Source organism: Plecotus auritus, assembly GCF_963455305.1.
Source record: "Plecotus auritus genome assembly, chromosome: 2".
NCBI classification, from domain to species: domain Eukaryota; kingdom Metazoa; phylum Chordata; class Mammalia; order Chiroptera; family Vespertilionidae; genus Plecotus; species Plecotus auritus.
In genome coordinates this window covers 40,103,906-40,128,875 of record NC_137771.1, presented here as the reverse complement: position 1 = coordinate 40,128,875, position 24,970 = coordinate 40,103,906, and the positions used below count along the sequence as shown (strand labels likewise).

The 24,970-nt window shown below is 43.5% G+C and overlaps 1 long non-coding RNA gene across 2 annotated transcripts; it reads right to left on the bottom strand.

Moving 5' to 3' along the window:
• Positions 1-713: 713 nt before the first annotated feature.
• On the bottom strand, positions 714-24,549 carry LOC308241668. 2 transcript variants are annotated; one of them, XR_013959876.1, is made up of 4 exons: positions 24,407-24,549; positions 7,697-7,892; positions 5,346-6,097; positions 714-1,609 (listed from the first exon to the last, which is right to left on the bottom strand). It is a non-coding gene; the product is annotated as an uncharacterized lncRNA (long non-coding RNA). The 2 variants fall into 2 exon arrangements; XR_013959877.1 differs by lacking the exon at positions 714-1,609 and having other exon boundaries at positions 5,009-6,097.
• Between the last annotated feature and the right edge of the window lie 421 nt (positions 24,550-24,970).

The following is a 24,970-nucleotide window of genomic DNA, read 5'->3' as shown; positions in this document are numbered from 1 at the left end:
CCTCCTACCTCCCGACCAGAATTTGTCATGTGAGTATGGGTCAGTCTTGTCTTGTTCTTTGTAATAGTCCCAGATCAGAGCCTGGCACAAGTAGGCAGGCAGTAATTTTTAAATTATTTTGAATAATTTTGAGTAAATAAAGGATTTTCCAGATTTAGGAATAAATATTAGAAAACAATTATTGAAGATTTCTATGAGCCCAATATCTTGTCAAAATATCAGGGATACAGAATTAAATCTTATTTTCTTCTTATTTGCCAATAGGTGTACAATCTTCTGAGAGATACAGACACCCATGCAACTATTAATGGGGAGTGAATACAGGTGGGGCAGAGGTTTGGATGGGTGTGAAGAAGAATCTGGAGATGTACTGTCTTTGTGGAGAATAAAACTAGGTAGTCTCAGGTTCCAAATTGGAATATTGAGATTGTGGTGCTAATTTGATATTATGACCTAGACGCTTGGTTGATAGATGAAAAGATGGGGAAAGAGAATGAGTCCACTTTAAATCTATACTCGAATCTAAACTTTATATTGGTTTGGCATACATTGTACATCATACGTAAGTGTATATACGCAACCATATTAAGTGCTCAATCAACAGTTTTTGAATAACAAAAACCTCATCTGAGTGGAATAAAATATAGAGTTGGTATATACTTACAATGGAATATCACTCAGCCTTAAAATGAAAGGAATTCTGACACATGCTACAACATGGATGAACTTTATTTCATTATGCTAAATGAAATAAGCTAGTCACAAAAAGACAAATGCTGTATAATTTCACTTGTATGAGGTATCTAGAGTAGTCAAAGCAACAGAAAGTGGAATGGTGGTTGCCAGGGGTTGAGGGCTGAGGAGAAGAGGGAATGGAAAGTTGTTATTAATGAGTTTAAGTTTCAGTTTTGTAAGATGAGTAAGTTCTGACACATGGTTGTACAACAATGTGAATATACTTATGTACTAAACTGTACATTAAAAAATGGTTAAGATGGTATTCTTATGTTACCATCTTATGTAGTATTTTACCACGTAAGTATAGTATTTTACTACATAAATCCTATATAATAAAGATGTAATATGCAAATGGTCATTACACCATGAAGCGGATGGATCGGCAGGAGGGTGGGGCAGCGAGCTACAAGCGGGCGGTGGAGAGCTACAGGAGAGGGGAGGGCAGCAAGCTATGGGAGGGGGCAGCGGGAAGGGAGTGGGGAGAGCTACAGGAGGGCGGTAGCGAGCTAGTGGCGCATGGATTCAGGCACAGGGCTACTAGTGTATTATAACAAAAACCAGAGTGCATGACTGGTGATTCAGCCGCACCTGGATCTGTTATTTTGTTATCCTAAGAAGTTAAAGAACTCAAAAAATTTGAATTGCCAGAGTTCCTCTTGCCTTCAGATTCTGTAGGCCTGCATGAAGGCAGAAGAGGAAACGTGAGAATCAGAGAGCTTCAAGGTCACACTGCCAGCAGGGTTGTCCTGTGACTAGAACTCAAGTCTTTTGACTCCAGTGCATCACTCTTCCCGTTCCACTGGCAGTCAGGGTCAGGGTCAGGGTCAGCCTCCGCAGCCACCTCTCACATCCTGCTCCTGCCGGACACCACCTGCCATAGGAGACAGAAGAAACAGTCCCTTGTATCTCTGCTTGAATGTCTGAGAGGCACCTCACAATTAGCATGCCCTATACTGAGCTCCTGCTTTATTAGCTATAAGATGCTATACTCTTCAAAATAATTTTTGATGATAGTTCACTATGCGGCTTTTGGAATACAGCTTAGATGGGGTTCAAAGAATGAGTCACATTCCTATAACAAAACTTTCCCTACATACTTATTTTTGAGAGTAAGGTCTCTCAGTGTTGGCATCTGTTAAATATGAAAAAAGGAATAAATTTGATGTTTATCCCTCTGTCATTCTAGCAATAAATATTATATGTCAATAGATGCATGAACTGATTTAAAAATCTTCATATATCTCATTATGAGATGAATTTCCTATAAAATTGTACTTTATAAGTTTAAGACTTATTTTTTTAAATTTATAATATATTTATTTTGATCAATTGTGTAGTATTGATAATTATAATAAGTCAGCTCAGATGGAATTTTATAATACTTAGAATTATATGGTTGCAGGAAACAACATTTTACATTTCTGTTTATTTCAGAGAGGAAGGGAGAGGGAGAGAAAGATAGAAACATCAATGATAAGAGAGAATCATTGATTGGCTGCCTCCTGCACTGATGGGAATCAGTCTGCAGGCCTACGCTTTATCCACTGAGCCAAACCAGCTAGGGCTCAATAAAAGAATTTAAATAATATAATCTGCATTAGGTTAAAATTCTGGAGGGGAGGTAAATGGAATGAAGATATGAGAATAAAAGTAACTGTATAAAATTTCTGATTGTTAAGAGCTCTTTCATATATTTTTAAGTATTTAAGAATGCTATGATACTTAAATTCAACTAGATACATTTAAAGGAGTGACTTAGTAACTTTATTTAAAAAATGTAGTAATATTTAGAAATTACCATAAATTACCTTCCTTGCAATTATTTAATGAGCAGGTTTAGATATCGGCTTAAACATGTGTGTTAGAGAACATATTTTTCAAAATTCTTTTGGGGGTAGGTTAACCAAACAAATTTGAAAACCACTGGCTTGTGCTGTAAAGAGATGCTGAGAAATGAGTTGGAGGAAGATATGGAACTAACAGATTTTTGTTTTTGGTTTGGTTTTAGTTTGCTGCTGCTTAAAAATGAGAGAAATTACAGGTACTTGTGTGCTGAGGACAACGATTTAGTCAAGAGGGGAAAGGTGATGGTGCAGGCAAGGAGTGAGGGTTGCTGGGGCGGTGGAAGGCATGGGCATGGAGTACTAGCAGAGCTGAGACCTAAGAAAGTACAGAGCACTCTGCAACCCCCAGGAGGGGGGGCAGAGAGGATGGGCCCAGGGCAGGCGCGGATGTAGGTGCGGAGATCAAGGGCACAAAGAGTTCTGGTCTGATTGCTTCTATTTCCTCAATAAAACCAAAGCAAAGATTCGCAGCTGTGAGTAAAGATGGGGGAGGAGGTGTTGAGGCTGACAAGAGAGAAGAGGATGTAAAATAGATGTTTAGAAGAGTGGGAGAGAGTCTACTCGGGAAATTTAGTAGGTTCTGGGTTTGGTGTCAGGAATTTATTGAGACCAGTCAGCAAGGCAGTGTGCTGCTCCGGGTGGGCGCAGGTGAGGGCGGACAGCAGAGCTGGATTTAACCAGCTTGGGGTTTGACAGGTGTGAACAGGATAGGCGACACTGGCTAGGGCAGATGGAGACCAAACCCGAATTCTGTCCCTGCTAACTAGGTGATATTGGGTAACACTTCCCTAAGTCTTAATTGCTTTATCTTTAAAAAAGGGAGATGTACATCACAGGGTTGTGAGCATTCAATGCAGAAACCACCAAGTGCTGGGACAGGAGAATCAGAAGCAGTCACTGGAATGGGCTCTCCTCTGTCTTAACAGAATCTGCCGTCGTTTCCACGGGTGGACTACAGTCTCCCTCTTTGGAGGAAGTTAGTTGCGGTTTCTTTCAGTGGTACTTTTGGGGCCCCCGTAGCCGCTTGGTTGGTTTCCTGGGAAGTGGAGGTTCCTTTTGTTTTGGTCCTGGGCTTTCCTCCCGCCTCTGCTGCCCGGATGTCCAATCCGGTTGCAGGAGAGAAGGAAGCGCTGATTGGAAGTCCCGCGCTTGTGGACGGGGCCTATCACCGACCAGGGGAGGAGGACTGAGAGGAGAGGTCCTTTCTCGGTGGCTAGGACTCCTCCTGACTCCTTAGTGCCCTCCTGAGTGTGAGGCGGCTGTGAGATGGGGGTCCCTGGCCTGGGTTGCTGGCGGGCGGGGAGATTCAGAACTCCACGGGACGCCCGGCACCTAATCCCCTGTGTTCATTCCCAGCCGGGACGTTTTAGTGTGCGAGCGCTGCATGCTGTGGTTTGTCTGGGAGAGGGCGGTGAGGTCACAGCGAAAGGATTTTGTCAGACTCCCGCCCCCCCACCCCCTAACCAGAGACCAAATCGGATGGAAGGGCGGGGCAGGCTCGGGCCCAGAAGGAGCAGCCCAGGGCTTCCAGCCAGTCCTTTTATTGTAAGTTAGGGGTTAGAAGGGTTGTTGAACATTAACCCTTTTGGCGGTAGTTTAGTCGCGGGAGGCCTGGCGGCTGCAGGATTTCGAATTCCAAGCAGCTCTATGCACAGCGTTTGTCCCACCGACACTTATTTCTTGCTTCCTTTGTGCCCCATCCTGGAAATGTTTCCTGAAAGAAAGGCAACTTCCAGTCCATTCCAGTGACTGCTTCTGATTCTCCTGTCCCAGCACTTGGCGGTTTCTGCATTGAATGCTCACAACCCTGTGATGTACATCTCCCTTTTTTAAAGATAAAGCAATTAAGAGTTGGGGAAGTGTTACCCAATATCACCTAGTTAGCAGGGACAGAATTCGGGTTTGGTCTCTATCTGCCTTCAAAGGCCAGGCACTTTTTATTACACTACCCCAACCATGCCCTCCAGGGTACCTGGTTTGCTGGGTGAGGAGAGAACAAGAGAAACTAACGATAGTAAAGCAGCCAGTGCTGTATCCTAAAGGCCAGGGGAAATGTCCATGTTTGTTTTTGTTTGCTTGTTCTGTGCTATTCAGGAAGGTATCCCCAGAGGAAATTAAATGTAACCCATCACACAGGATGAGCAGGAAGTTCCACAGGCAGAGATGGATGGTTCATTCCCAGGGAGCAGGAGGTTCATAGGGGCAGAGATCCTGGTAACCACAGAGTGTAAGAACTGCAAGGCCCTTAAGGAGCCTCCACCCCTTCCTTTTACTGAGGAAGCAAATGGAGGCCCAGAGAGGGTATTTCAGATCACAAAACAAGAGGGTGACAGATTTGGGCCTGGAATCCAGGTGTTCTACCTTGTAATCTGTGGTCTGTCTTCTTTTTTTTAAATAGGGTGTTTTTAATCGATTTTTTTTTTTTTAATAGAGAAGGGCAGGAGGATAGAGAGGGTTAAACATTGATGAGAGAGAAACATTGATTGGCTGCCTCCTGCATGCTCTCTATTGGGGGTTGAGCCCACAACCTGGGCAGGTGCCCTGACTGGGAATCAATCTATGACCTCAACTCTTGAGCAATACCCGCTGGGCTGTCTTCTTAATAACTTGTAGTCAGATGTAATGTAAGAGGAGTTCACACTTGTTTAGCACTTACTAAACAAGTACTTTATATACTTTCGTTTCTTTTAGTCCTTGTGACAACTCCATGAGGTAGGCAGTATTTCACAAAAGAGGAAATTGAGACTAAGAGAAGTAACTTACCCAAGATGACACAGCGAGTGGGAGCCTGGAGCCTTGCTCTTTCCTACCTAGCTATACTAATAAGTAGATATGGAAAGAAGGGTGCAACCAACAAAACCCTTTCAATGTGGAAACTTTTATCCCTTTTATTCAGACGTGGAGACTGATGCTCAGAGATGTTCAGTTATTTGCCAAAGGTCACAGAGTGATAGTATGGTGGAGCCACATCTGTAAGACTAGCAGCCAGGGGAACAACAGGCATACCCCTGATCCCGGCTCCAGCAACTGCATCCTGGCCTCTTTCTCTACCTAAATAAAACTTTCTCCCCACCTCCCCCCCCCCCCCAAACGACAAGAGAAAGTTTATTTAGAAAGTCACAAAGGTAGAAGAGGTAAAAAGAAGCGAGCTATAGAAGAAATGGTCGCAGGAAACAAGTTACAGAGGCAAAAGGATGGCCCTGGTGCTTAGGAGAGAAAAAGGTAAAGGTAGCAGGCCTCAGGGGAGTCACAGCGGGAGGGGAAAGGTGCAGGCATGCTCCAGGGAGAGAGGTAGAGAGGTTAGGCCTAGGGGCTTTTAAGGGTGGGGATTTTAGGGGCGGTCCCAGTGGAGGATCTCAATAGAATATTCATCAGCTTTCCAGGTGCATGCTTTTAGGGTCCTAGTCTCCACTGATTTGTCCGCATCAGGGCAGGGGGTCATTAGTCAATGCAGCTGGTCCTGATGTCAGCCATGGCGCGGTTTGTCTGGTTTCCCTGCTTTTCTGGGCCGGGAGCTGAAACAACAAAAATTTCCTCTTCAGAATGATTGCTTTTCTTGAAGAATCTCTTATTTTCTTGAGCTAAGATTTGTTTCCAAGAGCAGAATCGGAAGACTAGAATCTCTCTGCCTGTTTTCTGCAGGGAGTTTGCATTACTACCCGTAAAACTTGTTTTTGAACTCACGTGAACTTGTTCTTCTTTCTTGTGTGAGTCAAGAGCCTGGAGATCCTGGAGAACTGTGGCAAGGTAAGGCTTGCCCCTGCTCGAAACCAGTGCGGTAACACAATCACCTCCTATATGACCCCAGACCATTAACCCATGGTGTATTTTGATTTTGCCCTATTTATAATCTGTAACCTACATGCCGTTGGGGGGTTGGGTCTTTCAGGGAGTGAGCTGATAAGTTCTCTAACTTGGTCAGTCCTATAATAAACTACTACCTTTCACCACTGGGAGGGGGGGCGCAAGGGAGGGGAATTCTTGAACCCGTACTGTGGGCGTAGCTCACAGTCTTAATGGATGAGACAATTTCTAAGTAGACAGGTCTTGCAGTGGAAGAATATACAGCCTTGAGGGGGAAATAGATAAGAACAGAAATTGTGAGTAGATTCTAAATTACCCTGGGGTCTGGGCAAAGGCCTCCTAGAATGATGGATGTTAACAGGATCACTGTTAGCCCTTTTGGAATCTTTGTGAAAAGTTGAAAAAGGCACGTCTTTTTCTGGACAGATGCAGCACCACATTAGGGTGCACAGCTGGCAAGTAGGTCCCAAGCAGATATTTGTGCCTCCAGTTGGCCCCTGGGCTAGTCATTTTTGCCTTGTGAACAACCTGTATATTTGGACACAGCAGCCCTTAAGGTTGAGATTGAGATGTAAAGGTCTAGTGCAGTGGTCGGCAAACTCATTAGTCAACAGAGCCAAATATCAACAGTATAACCATTGAAATTTCTTTTGAGAGCCGAAAACCCGACTTCTGTGCATGGGCCACAAAGTTTCAATCGCACTGTACGTGCGCGCCCACACGTGGTATTTTGTGGAAGAGCCACACTCAAGGGGCCAAAGAGCCATATGTGGCTCGCGAGCCGCGGTTTGCCAACCACTGGTCTAGTGGAAGGCAAAGGTCAAAGACTCCAGTTCAGTCTGAGGAATGAGCATGTATAAGACCTGCAGGCCTGGGAAAGAGTTTCTTTCACTCGGGGACCTGCTGTTGGTTCAGTGTGACTGGAGTGAGTAGTTATTGGGGGAACTGAAGAGAGATGAGATTGGGAAGATTGACAGAGGGTGTTTATTATTCACTCATTAAGCAAATATTTATTCCAAGTTTAGTGCTGTACACACTAGAGAAATAATAGTGAACAAAGTTGATAAAATCTCTTGCCCTTAAGGAATTTACATCCTAGTGAGCTCCTGATGGGCTTGCAGTGTCTGTTAAGGTATCCTGAGGGAATACTGATTACTGCCCCACTTAGCATCGTGCAACACCCCAATGAGATAGTGTATGTGTAAAACCCCTTTAAGAACTGGGATCTTCTGGTGAAGTATATGATTGTCGAACCACTAAGTTGTACACCTTTGGTTATGATCACATGATACAGGAACTGTGACACTCACCCTTGTCCCACTGTCAAGGCCCATCCTGACCAGCAAAGAAATCCATTTCTTCTTGGGTTAGCTGAGCAGGCTGGATGACCTGTGATTTCCTGAGTCCTATATAGGTTTTCACCGGCTCCTCCTTAGGCTATGGTACCTGTTGTGGTGAAGGCTTTTTCTCCTCTGGTTAAAATACCAGTGAAGATGACAGAATCACCTAAAATGATTAACAAAACGGAAGCTCTGTCTCTGGGGTTAAGTGGGCTGAGGGATTCCAGGAGGGATTCCAGGAGGTCAGGTTGTTCCCAGGTTAGAAGCTGTTAGCCTGATCAGTAGTCTGATTCAGGTGAGATAGGCTGTTCCCAGGTTTGGGAAGGTGGCCTCTGCCTCATGGTATGGTTGTGGGCAAGTCAGGTACTGCTCCTTACTGGACTAGTTTCTTCCTCTATTAACCAGGAAGTTGAATTTATTCAAGCTTGAACAACACAGCCCTTAAATTCTTCTAGAGAACTATGGTGTATAAACCAGGTAAAAGCCGTGGTGCTGTAGTTGAGGCAAAGGTTGGGGCTTGTAGTTCTGCTTATTTCGATTCTACCTTGTCCTGCCTCACCCTCTCAGGATTTCTGCTACTACTAAAGACAGCCCTGGAGTCATAGTGGAATTCAGTTTGAAATGATTGGATTAGATTTTTTTTTTTCATTTTCTTTCTCATTGGGCTGCTGTGGCCCCTGGGCTCAGGTTAGGGATGAAGACAATTGAAAAGTTCTGTGATAATTTTTACGATTTTTGTGTTTACATTGAAATGATGATCGAATGCTCTCTCCATTCAATATAACATAATCTAGATGACTCCCTTCCACCCCTGATTTCCTTGTATAGACATAAGATTTCAGTGGCCCCATTTTAATTTGTATTTATGATTGTGGTTACACCATAAAACAATTTAACGTATTTCCCATTTCCCATTCCATGCAGTGTATTTTCAAAATTGGGAAATCTTTAATTTTTTTTAAAGGGATGTATTTGTTACAAGTCAGTGGTAGGAGCAAGATAAAAATTTCTTTCTCATATATAAAATCCAGGTAGGTGGTCCGGGGCTAGAATAATGGCTCCACAAGCATCAGAACCCCACTCCTTCTGTCATGTTGTTCTGTAGTCCTCCACATGGGCCTTCCAGTTTGAGATGGAGCCCCTGTTCCTGCCAGCAAGTCTTCATTCATCCCCTAGGAAGGAGGGAAGGAGGAAGGGAGGGAAGGGGAGAGTCTGCTATTTCATTTTAAGGGCAAAACGTTGTACATGTTACACTACAGGTAAGTTGGTCATGGAGCCACACATAGCTGCAAGGGAGGCCAATCTTGTGACCAACTAAAACTTATATTACTATGCAAAAGAAGAGAACAGATGAAGGGACCAAATAGAAATCTCTACATGTCTAATTATTTCTCAAGTTTGAGGAACACTAATTTCTAAAGTTCTTTCTGGGTATGAAATTTTGTGAAGGGATTAGAATTTAAAGACTTCCAATTAGAAGGGAGCTCATGAGTTGAACTAATCCAGTCTGTTTCCTTAAATGATAAAGATATTATGGACCCATTCTACCGATAAGGCAACTGGGAGCCCAGAGAAGTTAGGTGACTTGCGCGGGGTGAACTCAGTAACAAAGGGAGAAGTTAACCTTATGTAGATAATCACAGGAGTGGTAGAATTCTTTGGAGGGGCTCTTGTCCTACTCCCATGATGTCCTGGCTCTTCAGACTACACCTACCACTTAATGCATCACTGGGGATAAAGTAGACTTTGCCCTGAGGATCAGGATATCCTGAAAGGAGTATGAGCTTTGGCTGGCTTTTAATCTTGGTTTTGCTTCTTATGACTGAGATGCCTTGGGCAAGGCACATCCTCTCTTGGCTTTAGTTTCCTCAGTTTAAAAAGAAGATAATATCTTTCTCACAGGTTTCTTTTTCTTCCATTCTTCCTCTGAACCCTCTTCTTCCCTCCCTCCCCCTCCTCTTTGTCCTCCTTCTCCCTTCCCCTCCCATCTCTCCTTTTCTCCCTTCCTTTTCCTTCTCTCCACCCCTACATTTTATTCCTCCTCTCTTCTTCCCCCCTCCCACCCTTTCCTTTCACTCCTGGAATGAATAAATGAAGGGACCTGACATGGAACTTAGTACAGAGGAGTATAAACCAAAGGTATTCCTTCTTTTCTTCCTCCCTCTTTTCTCTTCTCCTTTCATTTACTTTCTCTCTTTTTTTCCCAGTGTTACATGATTTTATATATTTTCTCACCAGGCTTAATAATCACAGGACCCTGAGGACTGAATAAATGTAGTAGTTGGTTTTTACTATATTTTCCTCAGAATATGGGGTTCCCAGAAAGAGTTCGCCCTGACTGGTGAACTTGTACTTCCTTTTGACAATTATTTTTGCTTGCTATTTTTTGACTTGTAGGAGAACTACAGTACTTCTTGGGTTTCCCCCCTCTGACCATATCACTGGACCCTGACATGACTATTTCCCTTCTTCTACATGACTTCTGAGCTCTTGAAAATGTTTATGTACTTTTAGGTTTACTGTGGGATTTTTTCCCCTTGTCTTCGGCTCCAGTTTTCTATGTGCTCCTGAGGACAGGGAATATACCTTTGTGTATCTCTGCAACATGACCCAGGACCTGGCCATGAGGAGTGGTCGGCAGTCAGGGCTGATACATATCAACTTATGTGGCGATGGAGAAGTAGGTCAGGGGAGCATGAGTCTCCAGAAACCATCTCTTCTCACCTTTACATTTTATGGATGTGAAAACCAAAGCCCAATTGGAGACAAATGTCCTTTGAGCCTCTGTTATACTACTTTGCATTCGTCATAGTCCTATTAAGAACAAAGAGAGAGAGAAAGAGTGGAAGAAAGGAGAAAGAAAAGAAGGATGGGAAAGAGGGAGTGGGGAGAAGGTAGGAAATCAGCATTTATTCAGCACCAAAAGTACCAGCTTTTAGGTAAATCCTATCTCACTTAATCTTGAAAACACCCATGTGAGAAAAATGCTATATCCTGTCCTGCAGAGGTTAAAAGTGAGGCCCAGAAAGTGAAATCACTTGTCCAAGTTCCCACAGTGAATACGGAACAGAATGAGAAACTGAAATAAGGTTGTGAAGCTGAGGCCACACTTGTTCTTGAACCATGTGTCTGAGTTACTGACATGGTCAAGTGTGAGAATTAAATGGACTGTGTAGAAATCTAGATCAATCTAAGAGACTTCTTTTAACAATTATAGTAGCAAAGCTATAGGACCTCAAAAGGTCATTCCCTGTGTCTGAGCCTCAGTTTCCTCTTCTGTAATGAAGGGTGCCCTCTGTGAGGGCTGAGGTCCCTCTTGGCTCTCAAGTGCTTGGACTCAGTCTAACTCTCCACGAATTTCTCAACCATCAGTGTGAGGTGCTTAAAAATGATAGATTCTTCCAGGAGGAGTGATATCTCTTTAACTGGAGTCCTCAAGGTCAGGCCAAGCTTACTTGTTTGGGATTTTGATGGGATTTCTCGTAATTGATTGGGGTGAAGAGTTCAGAGCAAAGTTGGAGGATTGGCTTTTCAGCTCTGGGCTAGAAGAGACTGGGCCTGACATGATTTGAGGTTATCTGATGATGGCTATTCCTGCCTCTTAAACAGCTGACTGGAGAGCATTCAGAATCCAGGATTAGTCTCTACTCCCTGGAGTAATAAATAAATATATTGTCTTGGTCACCAAAGAAATAATGGCAAATTTCTGGGGCTTTCCTATTTTAACTTGTCCCATTGTCTGGATGGTTTTGGTGTCCTTTCTTCCTTTTTCTTTCTTTCTTTCTTTCTTTCTTTCTTTCTTTCTTTCTTTCTTTCTTTCTTTCTTTCCTTCTTTCTTTCTTTCTCTGTCTCTCACCCTTCCTTCCTTCCTTCCTTCCTTCCTTCCTTCCTTCCTTCCTTCCTTCCTTCCTTCCTTCCTTTCCCCTCCTTTCCTCCTTTCCCCTCCTTCTCTCCCTTCCTTCTACATACTTTATTATTCTAGGTTTAAAAACATTTAGGACACTGAGAAATTTTGAATCATCATGCTCTTCAGAGTCTAGTTAACAGTGATTTTATGTCTTCTGATCATTGCTATTTTCTGTCTATTCCTTATTTATTTAACTAAGATTCATTAATAATAGCAATAGTTACAATTGGGAGAACTTACTTACTGATGAATACCAGGCACCATTTTTTCAGATACTACAAGGTACTACATTCTTTCAATCAATAAATATTTATTGAGCATCCAACAATTTCCAGACATAATCATGGAACATTGGGGATTCAGCAGTAACTAGAGCCAAGTCCCCTTTTTTACGGAACTTACATTGTAGTTGGATACAGACAATTAGCAAGTAAAAATTTAACATATTTTCTGGTTATCTAAGTATATCCTCAAAACAACCTCACAAGGCAGGTATTATAAGCCCATTTTACACACGTAGAAATACTGAGCTGCAGATAGTGACAGTATCTATCCAAAGTGAGATGAAAAGTTGGAATGCAACCCAGCCTGTGGTCTTTCTAGTACCATATGTAAACCAAAATTCCCAAAGAGGCACATAAAAGGGGAGAGATGTTATTCAGGTGAAATAGTTAGCAAACCAGAAAAATGAAGCCTCTGGTAGAAACTGAAAGTACACACCACTAAGACAAAGGGGAGCTCACCTTTTTTTTTAAAAATATATTTTATTGATTTTACAGAGAGAAGAAGGGAGAGAGATAGAGAGTTAGAACCTTTGATGAGAGAGAAACATCAATCAGCTGCCTCCTGCACACCCCCTACTGGGGATGTGCCCACAACCAAGGTACATGCCCTTGACCAGAATTGAACCTGGAACCTTTCAGTCTGCAGGCCGACGCTCTATCCACTGAGCCAAACCAGTCAGGGCGGGGAGCTCACCTTTTATAGAGAAAGCTCTTGCCCCATTTATGCAAATAAGGTTTCCAAATTCACATAGTTTTAATTGGTCTGAATTGTGCTGTTGATTGCTTGGTATCATAGGTTCTGATTGGTTGTTATAGAATAGTTCTGCTTGGTATAGATGCAAATTTACACTAATATAAGAGAAACATGCAAATTAACCATCACTCTGCTACGCCCACCAGCCAATCAGGAGGGGATATGTAAATTAGAAGGAGAAAGATGGCAGCCGCCCAGCTGCTCCAGGCACAGAGTGGCCAGGCTGGGCAGGACGCCTGCTCTGAGAGGGAGGGCGGGGGGCGAAGGGATCTACCGGAGTGGCACTCTGGCCACAGCAAAGATGAAGACTGCACTGCAGCGAAGACGAAGACAGCAGAAGATGGCAGACTCCAGCCAGAGTCTGCAGCGAAGACGAAGGCAGCAGACTCTGGCCTGAGCCTGCAGCAAAGACGAAGAAGGCAGACTCTGGCCAGAGTCTGCAGCAAAGGTGGCAGACTCCAGCCGGAGAGAAGGCCAAGGTCCCAGGTGCCAGAGAAAAACTGGTGCTGGAAGCCAAGGGAAGGAAGGCCTATTGCATCTCTTCGTGCAATGGGCCTCTAGTGAGGATATAATTGTGCTGTTCTGATTGGACAGGGCAAGTCTCGGTCCATTGGTCAAAAGATAAAACCAAGGCTTCCCTGCAGTGGTTGAATCAGTGTAAGGAAGCAGGCCATAGTATATGAAGCCAAGAGCTCAGTCTGAGGCTGTTCTCAGTATACAGAGTAGATGAGGAGCCCCTGTCAGCAAATGACTGCTAGACTCTTGTTATTTCTAAAAATTGGGCCCTTGGTTGACAATGGGAAGCTATCTCCTCAGATAAATTCCTTGTTGTGGTTCATATCAAATGAATCTTCCTTCTCTACAAGAATAAGACTTTTATTATGAGCTCAGAAGCAGATAAACTGTGAAGCTATAAAGCCCTTTCTAAATTCACTTAATACCTATTTTTTAAACCTTTTCTCAATATTCCTACCACATTTTATAAGCCTTGGGCCTTGCAAAACTTGGACCAGTTCTCACTGATATAAAATTCAAGAACTCAGAAGCCAGTGGAGAAAACAGACATGAAAACATCATAGTAATACATGGAGATAAGAGCTATAATTGAGGTGTTATAGCCTGAATTATGTCCCCTTCCCCCTAATTCATAGTTGAAGCCCTAGCCTTCAATGTGGCTGTATTTGGAAATATAGGAGTAGATACCTTTAGGAAGGTTATAAGGTCACATGAGGTCATAAGGATGGGATTCTAATACTATAGGTGTCCTTATAAAAAGAGGAAGAGATACCAGAAAGTTAACTCACCATGCCCACACAAAGGAAAAAGGCCATGTGAGGACAAGAGAGAAGGCAGCTGCTTATAAGCCAGAAGGAGACCTCTCACCAGAAACAAACTGTCACCGACACCTTGAACTTAAACTTCTAGCCTCCAGAACTGTCAGAAAATAAATTTTTGTTGTTGAAGCTACCCAGTCTGTGGTATTTTGTTATGGTAATCTGAGGAGACCAATATAGGAGAGATGTCTAAGGCTGATGGATTTGAGGATGGGAAGCATTCCAGGCATAGGAAATAGCCCAAACAAAGGGGTAGAGACTTTAGAGAACACAATAGATCTGTAGAACTATGAATAATACTTGTGCACTTTCCTGGAATATGAAGGTAGAGATGAGCAATGACAGGTGTTTGGGGGAAATCACAAAAGGTGTGGTATGCTATGTGAAAGAGATTGGGTTTTACCTGATAGTAGTGGGGATGTCCCTGGTTTGTCAAAACCATCCTGGTGGCAGCACAGAGAAGAAAGATAGATGGGAAGAAGGAGGACTAGTTAGGCCACTAATGCAATAGCCCAGGAAACAAAGGGTGTGGCTTTGAAGTCAGAGAGGATGGAGAGAGGAGTGTGCTTCAGGACTGGAATGGGAGAGACAGAGAGGGAGGAGCTAGAACCACACTTGGATTTCTCCTTGGGTACCTGGATGGATGTCCTGGGAATATTTTTATTATGTCTAAAGTGACTTGAATATATCCATAGATTTAATTTGCTTATGAGGAAAAGGTTTTGGATTTTTTATATTCCAAAGAAGTATCAGGTGGATGGTTGCAATGGTTCTAGATCTGCAGATCTGGTCAACAATCAACTTCCTGCTCTGCCTTTGGGAATCAGCAGAGTGGAGGCACAGTGGCTAGAAGGCATGGGAGAAGATCTGCAGGCAGGCTTCTTTACCAACATTATACTTCTTGATAAGATGCTGGTTTTGCCTCCTACTTCCTTTTTTTTTTCCCCCTGAAACTTGGGCCAGGGAGTTTACAGTGTCTTGGAAGGAGTTGAGGTCAAACTTGGTAACTTGATCAAACTTGGGTTGGGATGAAGAATATTTCCATTTTTTCCTGAGTCTTGGTTCTGACCCAAATTTCAGGATGACTTTTGATAGATCATTTACTGTCTCTGGGCACAGGTGCTCAATTAATGTCCATGGAATGAGTAAATACTAGTACAAAGGATAAATGATGGAATGAATGTAAACAGGTCTAATGGAGAATATAGAATCAAACAGAAAAGGCTTAGGAAACCATGTCCTCCAATGTATAAATAAGAATAGTTTTTTCTTTCCCTCATCTGGTTATTTCTTGAACCTATAGGTCATCACCCTCATTAAGGATGGCTCCCCTAAGCTGTAAGCAGGAAATGCCTTGGTATCAGGCCCGATGGCCCATATTGAAGACATAATCCTTTGGCTCATGACTCACCAATGGATTCCAGAAGGCTCAGTGTGGGTGGCCTTCTACAATCAATCAATGGCTGGGCAGCCTGGTCTCTCAAATGCAGCTTGTATGTAGACCTCTGGCCATAACGCTTGCTCAATTTCTAACCACCCACCAGGAGACGCAGGGAAGCATCCATAAAAGCTAGTTTTTATGGCCACTTATACTCCCTTGAGCATGGTCATTATGATTATTTAACATTTATGAGACATCCTCAGTGCAGGAGAGGTGACCAAAAGGCAGTTTAGTAGCCTCAACACAAAAGGTTGTTTCTATTTAACCCCACAAAGGTGCTGCCTCCCACCCAGATTATTTCATTTACAACTGTGTTCAGGAGCCACAGACCAGGGCAAAACTCACTTAATGTATTTTGTATAACATTAACCCAGGCATTTCCAGGGAAATCTCAGTTAACCAAAACCCAACAAAGAAAAATCTTCAATTAACTAGATTTTTATTTTTGTACTTTTAATGATTTGTTCTCTGGTGATGCTGATGTGCCAAGTCCTTCATTTACTTTTTCTCATTCAATAAAATATACTTCTGACTTTATGCCAGACTCTGTGTCTGGTATTGGCATTATAGACATAAATAAAATAGCCTGCACTCCAAGGCAACTCAAATCTTGTGGAGAAAATAGGCATGGGGACAAAACTGTAGTATTCCAGGTGATGAGTTAGAGCCAAGTTTACAGAAGAGTGGAGGCCTGGAGAAGGGAGTGGCCAACTCATTCCACTTGGGTGGGGGCCAGGTTGAGAAGGCTTTGCAGGAGGAAAAGCTCAAGATGGCATTTGATTAATGATGGGGTGGATGGATGTGGGTGGATGTGGATCTGACAGGTAGAGGGAATGACTGAGCAAAGGCGTGGAAGGGTGAAATGGCATGAAATATTCAGGGAACTCTAAGCTATGCAGACAGGCTAGAACTGACAATGCAAGAGGTTGAGGTAGGGAATACAGGCAAGGGCAGATTATAAATGAGACCTTGCTCATCATTTAAGAAGTGTGGCCATGGCTGCTGCATTTGGAAGCACTAATCACTCTTCTTGGAATTCACTTCTCCCTTGGTTTGGGTGATAGCATACTCTGATGGAGCAGGGCCTACCTCTCTGGTCACTACCCATTTGCCATTTGCATGGGATTGTCTTTGCCCACCCTCTAATGCCAATATTCTTCAGTGTTCCCTCTACAGTTTTTATCACTCTAGACACTCTAGACCAGGGGTCCTCAAACTTTTTAAACAGGGGGCCAGTTCACTGTCCCTCAGGCCATTGGAGGGCCGGACTATAGTTTAAAAAAAAAACTATGAACAAATTTCTATGCGCACTGCGGGCCCGGGATGAGTCGGCTGCTAAGCAGGACAGGCAGCGGCACCCGGCGGGCCGGATAAATGTCCTCAGTGGGCCGCATGTGGCCCGCGGGCCGTAGTTTGAGGACACCTGCTCTAGACCCTTCTTTGGGGAATTTTCCCAATGCAGTGGTTCTCCAAATAATGTCTCACCCAGATAAATTCTTTCCTGAACTCCAGATGTGTACATAGATCCAACTGCCTAGTAGAAGTCTCTAGTCTTTGCTCCCTAACCCTTCATTTATTCTGTATTTACTCTGCTTATGAAAAGTATCAATATCTAACCACTCATTATATCCTCAAACCTGGAATCATTCTAGACTCCTTATTTTCCTTCAAAAGTCACATCAAGTCCATCAACCATTCATTCATTCATCCATTCATTCATTCATTTGACATTTATGTAGTTCTTTTTGCCAGGGCTTTAGTAATCCTATATAATAAAGCGGTAATATGCAAATTAACCCTCACACCCTCACAAGATGGCTGCCTACAACCAGGTCGGCAGGGGTGTTAGTGAGGGACGACCAAACGACTGAACAAGTAGGCTGCGTGGGGTGACCAGGCCAGCGGGGAGGCTGTGAGGGATGACCAGGCCAGCAGGGGGGGCAGTTGGGGGCAACCAGGCTGGCAGGGGGGGGGGGCAGTTAGGGGTTAGGGGCAACCAGGCAGGCAGGCAGGTGAGCAATTAGGAGCCAGCGGTCCAGGATTGTGAGAGGGATGTCTGACTGCTGGTCGGGATCAGGCCTAAACTGGCAGTCGGACATTCCCTGAGGGATCCCGGATTGGAGAGGGTGCAGGCTGGGTTGAGGGACACCCCCCCCCCCGTGCATGAATTTTGTGCACCAGGCCTCTAGCATAGACATAAATAGAACAGAGCCTTGGCCCTTGAGTAGCTAGCTCACAGTCAAATGAGAAGAAAGGCACATGAACATATGTCTATCACTCTGGGCATGTAATATAGTAAGAGTCTGCTAAGGGAGTGTGAATAAGGCATATACCCCAGGGTTAGGGCTGGGATGGGGCAAGGCAGATATGGCAAAGTTTCCTGGAGGAGATGATACCTGTGCTCACATCAAAGAATGAGTTGCCATTAGGCAGGGCAGTGGGGGTGGGGGTGGGAGGTGGTGAGAGAAGGGGAAGCATGCCAGGAGAAGTAACTAACATGAGGAAACGAATGGAGATGATAAATGGTGTAATGTTATAACTACAAGCAGTTCAAGCTGCTGGAAAGAAAAGTGGAAGACAGAAGTGGTAGATGAGGAGATGTGGTTGGGTTATGCAGGACCTCATGTTTTCTTTTTAAAAAAATACATTTTTTATTGATTTCAGAGAGGGAGGGAGAGGGTGAGAGAGATAGAAACATCAATGATGAGAGAGAATCATTGATTGGTTGCCTCCTGCACACCCCACACTGGGGATTGAGCCCACAACCCAGCATGTGTTCTGACAGAAATTGAACCTTGACCTCCTGGTTCATAGGTCGAGGCTCAACCACTGAGCCATGATGCCTGGGCAGAACCTTATATTTTCTGATAAAGAGTTTAGATGTTTCTCAAGGGAAATAGGAATGCAACAGTTAGAGCAGAGGATTGACCTGGTTAATTGTGCAGGAATATCCCACCAAGAGGTAGGGTGGGTTGGCAGGGGAGCAGGGGAAGAGCGGGGGGTGGGGGGGGGGAGGAACTGCTGTAACAAGAAGGCCAAGAGAGAGGCAATGAGGCCTGACCTAGGGCAGGTGCTCCAGGAAGGGAGAGGAAGTGAAAGTGGGGAGACATTTTTCAAGTAGAGTCAGCTGCCCTTACTCATCATTTGAATATAGGAATGATAATATAGAGATAAAATTAAGATACAGATTTTTTTTTCTAGCTGAATGATAGGTGAGTATTGGTGTTCATTGAGAACACAGGAGTGGAAGTAGGCTTTGGGGTAGGGGTGCAAATAAGAGTCTTCTCCTTTAGATCAGTTTTGAGACACTTTACCCCCAAATGTTTTGTAAGCTTGAAAGATTTTTTTCACATGGGGGACTGGGGCTGACTGCAGCTCCTGGATCTGACCTTGATCTCTCTAGGTTGAATCCATATCCTTGACTTGGGCAGTAGGGACAGAACAGAGGACAGCAATTCTCAGGTGGAGAGGAGGCCTTTGTAACCTTTGCCGACCCACAGTATGCTGGCTACGGCGGGACTTCTGCTCTCTGACATTTCCTGCTAGCAATGCTGGGCTGTCAAATACACAACAACCTACCATCCACACCAGATAGGTTATGCAGGGCCTTGAGTTCTGTCCATCCTTGACGTCATTCCCATCTACCTCCATGTGTTTCTCATTAAAGATGGAAGGGGCTGCTGTGGTTGGTGGATTTATCATCACTCTGTCCTCCTTCAACTCAACCTTCTAGGAAAGCTGATGCTATTCAAATGAGGGGGCTTTGAAGGAGAAAGTACAGTTCTTAGGAAAAATGGATTTAAGGGCAATGTCTAGATAATGGTTTTCTTTTTTTCTTCCTTTGTTTGGTTTGGTTTTAGTTTATTTTGCTTTAAAGGGCAGGTGCTTCCTGTTGTTTTTGGACAGAGCAGCATCTCTCTGGTATTTCTTTGGAGCAAGTGAACTGAGGCCAGCCTGGGGGTGAGGATGCTAAGCATGGAGTCACCAACCCTGAGCCACTTCTTCCTTGTCTGTAAGAGTTTGGACGAGAGAAGTGGACGGTCCTCTAAGGTCCAAGACTCTGAGATATGGTTCTGAGGGTCAGTTAGTTGTGGAGCCAGCACCATGAATGGAAAAAGCAGTGGCTCAGGAGTCCTTGCTCTTCTCACCAACTGTGAGATCCCAGGCCATTCAATTAACCTCCCAGAAGCAAGATTTTCCTATCTGTCAAATGAAGACAATTATCCTGTTTGCATACTTTAAGACTGTTGTAAGGATCAAATGGAAATGTCAAAGTGTGATTTGTAAAATGCTAAGCACTTCCAAGGAACTTGGGTCTAACTAGTGATAGCCCAGCCAGCTACTTCAACCATTCAGGCCAGTTGAATCATGGCCTAGAACATGGTCCACGTCAACAGCCAGGATGACCTCATCTCAACTAATTACATGCAATGAACCTATTTCCAAGCAAGATTACATTCTGAGACATGAGGTATTAGGACTTCAAGATAAGAGTTGGGGTGAGGGGATGCAATTCAACTTGTAAAAGATGCATAGTTGGTAGTCAAAATATATTTGTTGAAAGAAAGTTTGAATGGATAAAGGCATAGAGGCAAGAATTAGCATGGTGCCCCTGGGGGGGCTCTGGGTTCTTTGGTATTTTCTGAGTTCCTAGAGCAAGACAGGGAGGGGTGAGACCTGACACCCAAGAGGTATGTGTACCTTCTCCTTAGCACATGAGAAGCACTCAGTCAGAGATAACTGCTAAGATATTACTATCTACTGGTTGTTAGGTGGACACATGACTGTCTCTGTGGTGATGAGGCCCTGCTCCAGGATGACTCAGGGTGTAGCATAGCAGAGCTGATTGTCAGCAATTTGGGCTGACACCATCCTGTTTACCAAGGGCCACGTGAACACCAGCTTATTCAGCAGCAGAGGCCCACGTCTTGGAGCAGGCCCTCTAACCTGGTCATCTTCCCTTAACATCCCAACAATAGGCTGCCTTCTGCCCTCTGATAAACAGCTCATCATTCATGAGCTGAGATCAGGGACAGGCTGACGAGGGTTCTGGAACATTTCCTTTAGGGTCATCACAACTTCTGATTAATCAACCTTTGGGATACAGCATGGGCAAGGTAACAGAACATAAATAGCCAAGGAAACCAAGATTAATGTGGAAATGTCCCTCAGATATCAGGATAGGAAGTTGTGAAGGAGCCAAGGGGGCTCCTTGGAGAATGAGGTGGAAGTCAGAGGGAGATAACCTAATTGTGGAGTGAAAAGGGCCACCTGACATGAATCCTCTGCCACTTACTAGCTGTGGGAATGGGGCAAGTCACTCTCCCACAGTGAATCTCAGTTTCCCCAGCCTAAAGGTGGGGGCAGTATGATCCATGTCATTGTGAAAATGAGAGAGAATGGGTGAGAGTTTAATAGAGAGCCAGGCATTTTGCAAGAGCTCAACACATAGTGACAATAATAATAGCTTATAGAAATAGAGTGCTTACAATGGGCAGGCATTTTTCTAAATGATTTAACCCCATGAGGTAGATGTGATCATAAAACTCATTTTGCAGTAGAGAAAACTGAGGTTCAGAAGGTTGAAGTAAATGCCCAAGGTCACATAGCCGCTAAGTCGTGGAGCTGAGATTCAGATTCAGGCATCCTATCGAGAGCCTGTGCTATGTAATTGTTGGCATAATTATCATAGATGTTAATAGTCTGTAGCCATAAAGTGAGCATTTGGGGCATTTTCCATCAAGAAAACTGGAAGAAAAAGAAATTAAATTATTAATCCCCAGGTGCCAGGTGATAAAATACTTCTATTATTTCAATAAATCCTCACATGCAGCCTGGAAAATACGTATTATCACCTGAATTTTAGAAATAAGGAAACCAGGAGTCAGAAATATCACCCAGCTAAGATTTGAACCCAAGTCCGCATGGTTCCAAAGCCTATGTTCTCTCCATCCCACCCACTGCCTCCAGGAAATTCACTCAAGGTTCTGTAGAAGGGGCTGGATGACACCCACTGCCCTGTACCTACGGGGTGACTAACCACCAGGGCTTTTCCTGACCTGTGTCAGAGCTGACAGGTGAGGAGGACCATTAAGTTCACAAGACACTGGGTCCAAAATGAGTAACAAATCAGACTCCCACAGGAAATTAAGAGGGCAATAGGAAAAATACTGCTGGGGTTTGATGGTCCATGAAGTGCAGAGGAAACATCCATGAGTGAGGAAGATGGATAGGAGAGCCTTTATTTAAAACTGGCTGGAGGTAAGGAAGGAAGCCATGGACCTAATTTTAGAAAGCCTCAGACTCGGAGGCTCCTAAGGTCTAAGACAAGGAACCCGGTGAGGATTACTTGTCAGTCATCATCCACTGGCCTCCAGAGGAGCGGCTGGGGGTGATTCAGCTTGGAGGCACCCCCCAGTAGAGTAGAAAAGGATGAGCTTTGAAATCAGACCGGCCTCGTGTTGAGCTACATTTGGGCAAGTGACTTATTTCATTGCTCTGAGGCTTCGTTTTCTCATCTATAAAATGGGATGATAGTATCTGCCTGATACTATCTTTAACAGTTTTTGTTAAAGATTGCATGAGAAAAGGTGGGAAAGACCTAATGCATTGCCCAGGGATTGCTAGGCAGCCATTCATGTTCATTGAATGAACCTCATAGGGAGAGGAAATGTTTGTAAAAGGAAGTCTTCATTGAATTGCCATAAGAATATCGTCAGTAGATTCGAATTTCTTTAGATCAGAAGAGAAGTTCCCTGTCTCCTGTGTTGGGCCTTTCCCTTATTCAATGCCTGCTCCCATCTAAAGGCTGTAAGAATGCTTGGTTACTACATGAGTATAAATGCATATACTAAACCCTGGCAGAAAACATTGTTGCTAATTACATAATGCACTCTTTAACACTATTGTCCCTTTTTTCCTCCAAAATTGAGATATCTTTATTTTTTTTTGTCTGATTCTAAAAATAACATAACTTGGTTGAATATAATTTTATTAATTCAGAATGATATGAAGTAGCAAGTGTAAGTACACTCATTAATTTGGTTTTCCAGACATCACCATTTTTTGTTATGTTGTATATGTTTCCAGACTTGATTCTGTATTCATGTAAACGTATATGCATTACACACACACACACACACACACACACACACACACACACACACATGTCTTAGTGAAGAATCTCAATATTTAGCTCCACACACCACACATTGGGGCCTGGAATAATGACTACATTTCCCAGCCTCCATTCCTGTGGCTTGGGTGCTTGTGGCTAAGTTCTGGGCAATAACATGTTCACAGGCAGGCTGTATGGCACTAAGAAAGATGCCTAAAAGAGGCTAATTCACATGGGAGATGTGTCTTTTCAGCCTTTTGTCTGTCTCCTTCTCACTGGCCAAACAGATGGGAAGGTAAAGGTCCAGCCATCATCATTGTAGGATATAAGGATGCGAGCCACACATTGCAGACCAAAAGAGAGGTATCTGAGGCCTTAATAACTTACCATAAAGAAGAGCCACACTGGCCTGATTGCTTTTCTTCAGTCCTGCTTGGACATTGGAGAATAATTCCATGTTTTAAAGCCACTGTGCTGAGGTCTTCTGTTACTGGTACCAGGTGCAACTTCTAAATGATAGAAATTACTACCTTCCCCACCCCACACTTAACATTATATTAAAGATTATATTCCCTGTCAACGTATAAAAAATCTATTCTTTTGCACGACTACATAAATATTCCATTGTAAGAATTTACCATAGGTTACTCATTCCTTCTTGATAAAAGTCATACGTACTTTTCATTTTGAAAATTATAAACTGTGGAACATAAATCTTTGTGCACATTTTAATATTTTCTTAGGATAAGAAGAGGAATTTTAGGGCTAGAAGCTTTGTGCATTTTAAATTGATCATCTAAATAATTAAATTGATAAATCAATTTGTGCATTGTAATTGATAAATACCGCCAAAAATGTCTCTAAAAAAACTGTTCCAAGCTCTACTTCTTTAGGTAGAATTTAAAAATATATTTTGAGATATTTCATACATGCAAAGCACAAAGGTTAGCACAAGACACACCAATGTTCCCACTATCCAGGTTAAGAAGTAGAACATTTCCAAATTCCATGAAGTGCCCTGTGTATCTCAATCTGATGGCATCATTTAACCCTTCTCACTCAGCAGGGCAGCATCTCTCTTGATCTTTCAACAACCCTCAAGGCCAGTGGGTGAATCTGTAGAACTCTTTCATTCACAAGTGAGAGACACCCTCCCCTATCAAAAAGAGTCATGCATCAGTTCATACAATTTAAGTGGGATATTGCTGAACGGGGAAGCTCATATGGTATCAGTAGGACCCCATCTCTCTTTCTTAGGCCTCCTTTTTTTTTTAAAGTATATTTTATTAATTTTCAGAGAGGAAAAGAAATGGAGAGAGAGAAACACCAATGATGAGAGAGAATCATTGATCGGGTGCTTCCTGCACACTCCACAGGGGATCGAGCCCACAACCCAGGCATGTGCCCTGACCAAGAATTGAACTGTGACCTCCTGTTTTAAAGGTTGATGCCAGCCGGGCTCAGGCCTCCAAGCTGGTTTCACTCTCAGTTTCCACAGGGTGGCAAGATGTTGGCCAGCACCTGTGGGCCTACATTTGCTATGTTTGCATCTACCAGAAAAAAAATAGCACATCTTCCTTGTAGCTCCCACACAAGATCTGGATCCCTCTGATTAGATTAATCAGAGCACTTTGCCAATCCTGAACCTATCTAGCTCCCACTATGGATTTGTCATCTGGAACCTATCAAACCCTGCTAATGCTTATTTATATTTTCTGCCTGTATTGGGATAACAAACCCTGGGGTTAACTACCTTTTTGGTAATGTGGTCCCTGGCAGAGGACAGCACAAAGATAACCAACCCTAACATTTACTAAGTGCTACAATGTGCTGGGTGCCTTACCTCATTCTATCTTCCCAACAAATCTTCGAAGTACGTATGATGCCTGTTTTATAAATGAGAAAGTTGGAGGCTTCGAGAAGATAAATAACTGGGCTGAGCTCACGCAGCTTGTGTGTGTTGGGGCTGGGATCCAGCCCTAGACTGGCTTCATTCCATTGTGCAGCGGGGACATGGCCAGGCCACAGGGCCTCTCGCAATAGGCATGTGTTTACTTCACAAGGCTGGTGTAAATGTAACATGAAAACACTGTGTACACTGAAGTACTTCACAAACATTAGTTCATTGGACTCATTGATATGTCCTAAATTTACCTCCTTCAAGCCCCTAAGGGGAGGGAAGGGGACAGCCTGGTAACCCAGTAATCCTGGGGTAAACAGATGAAGTAAGGGAAGAGGGAGACAAGTAATTCCCTGAACAATTTTTCTTTATTTCTACGAATATGTTTTTGAAAGGACATCTACAACTGTTTAGGCTTTTAAGAATAATAAAAACACTTTTAGCCAATGTTTGCTTTGGTCAAACAAAGTGCTTGGAAGCTGCAACAAAGTGTGGTGGGAAAAAGTA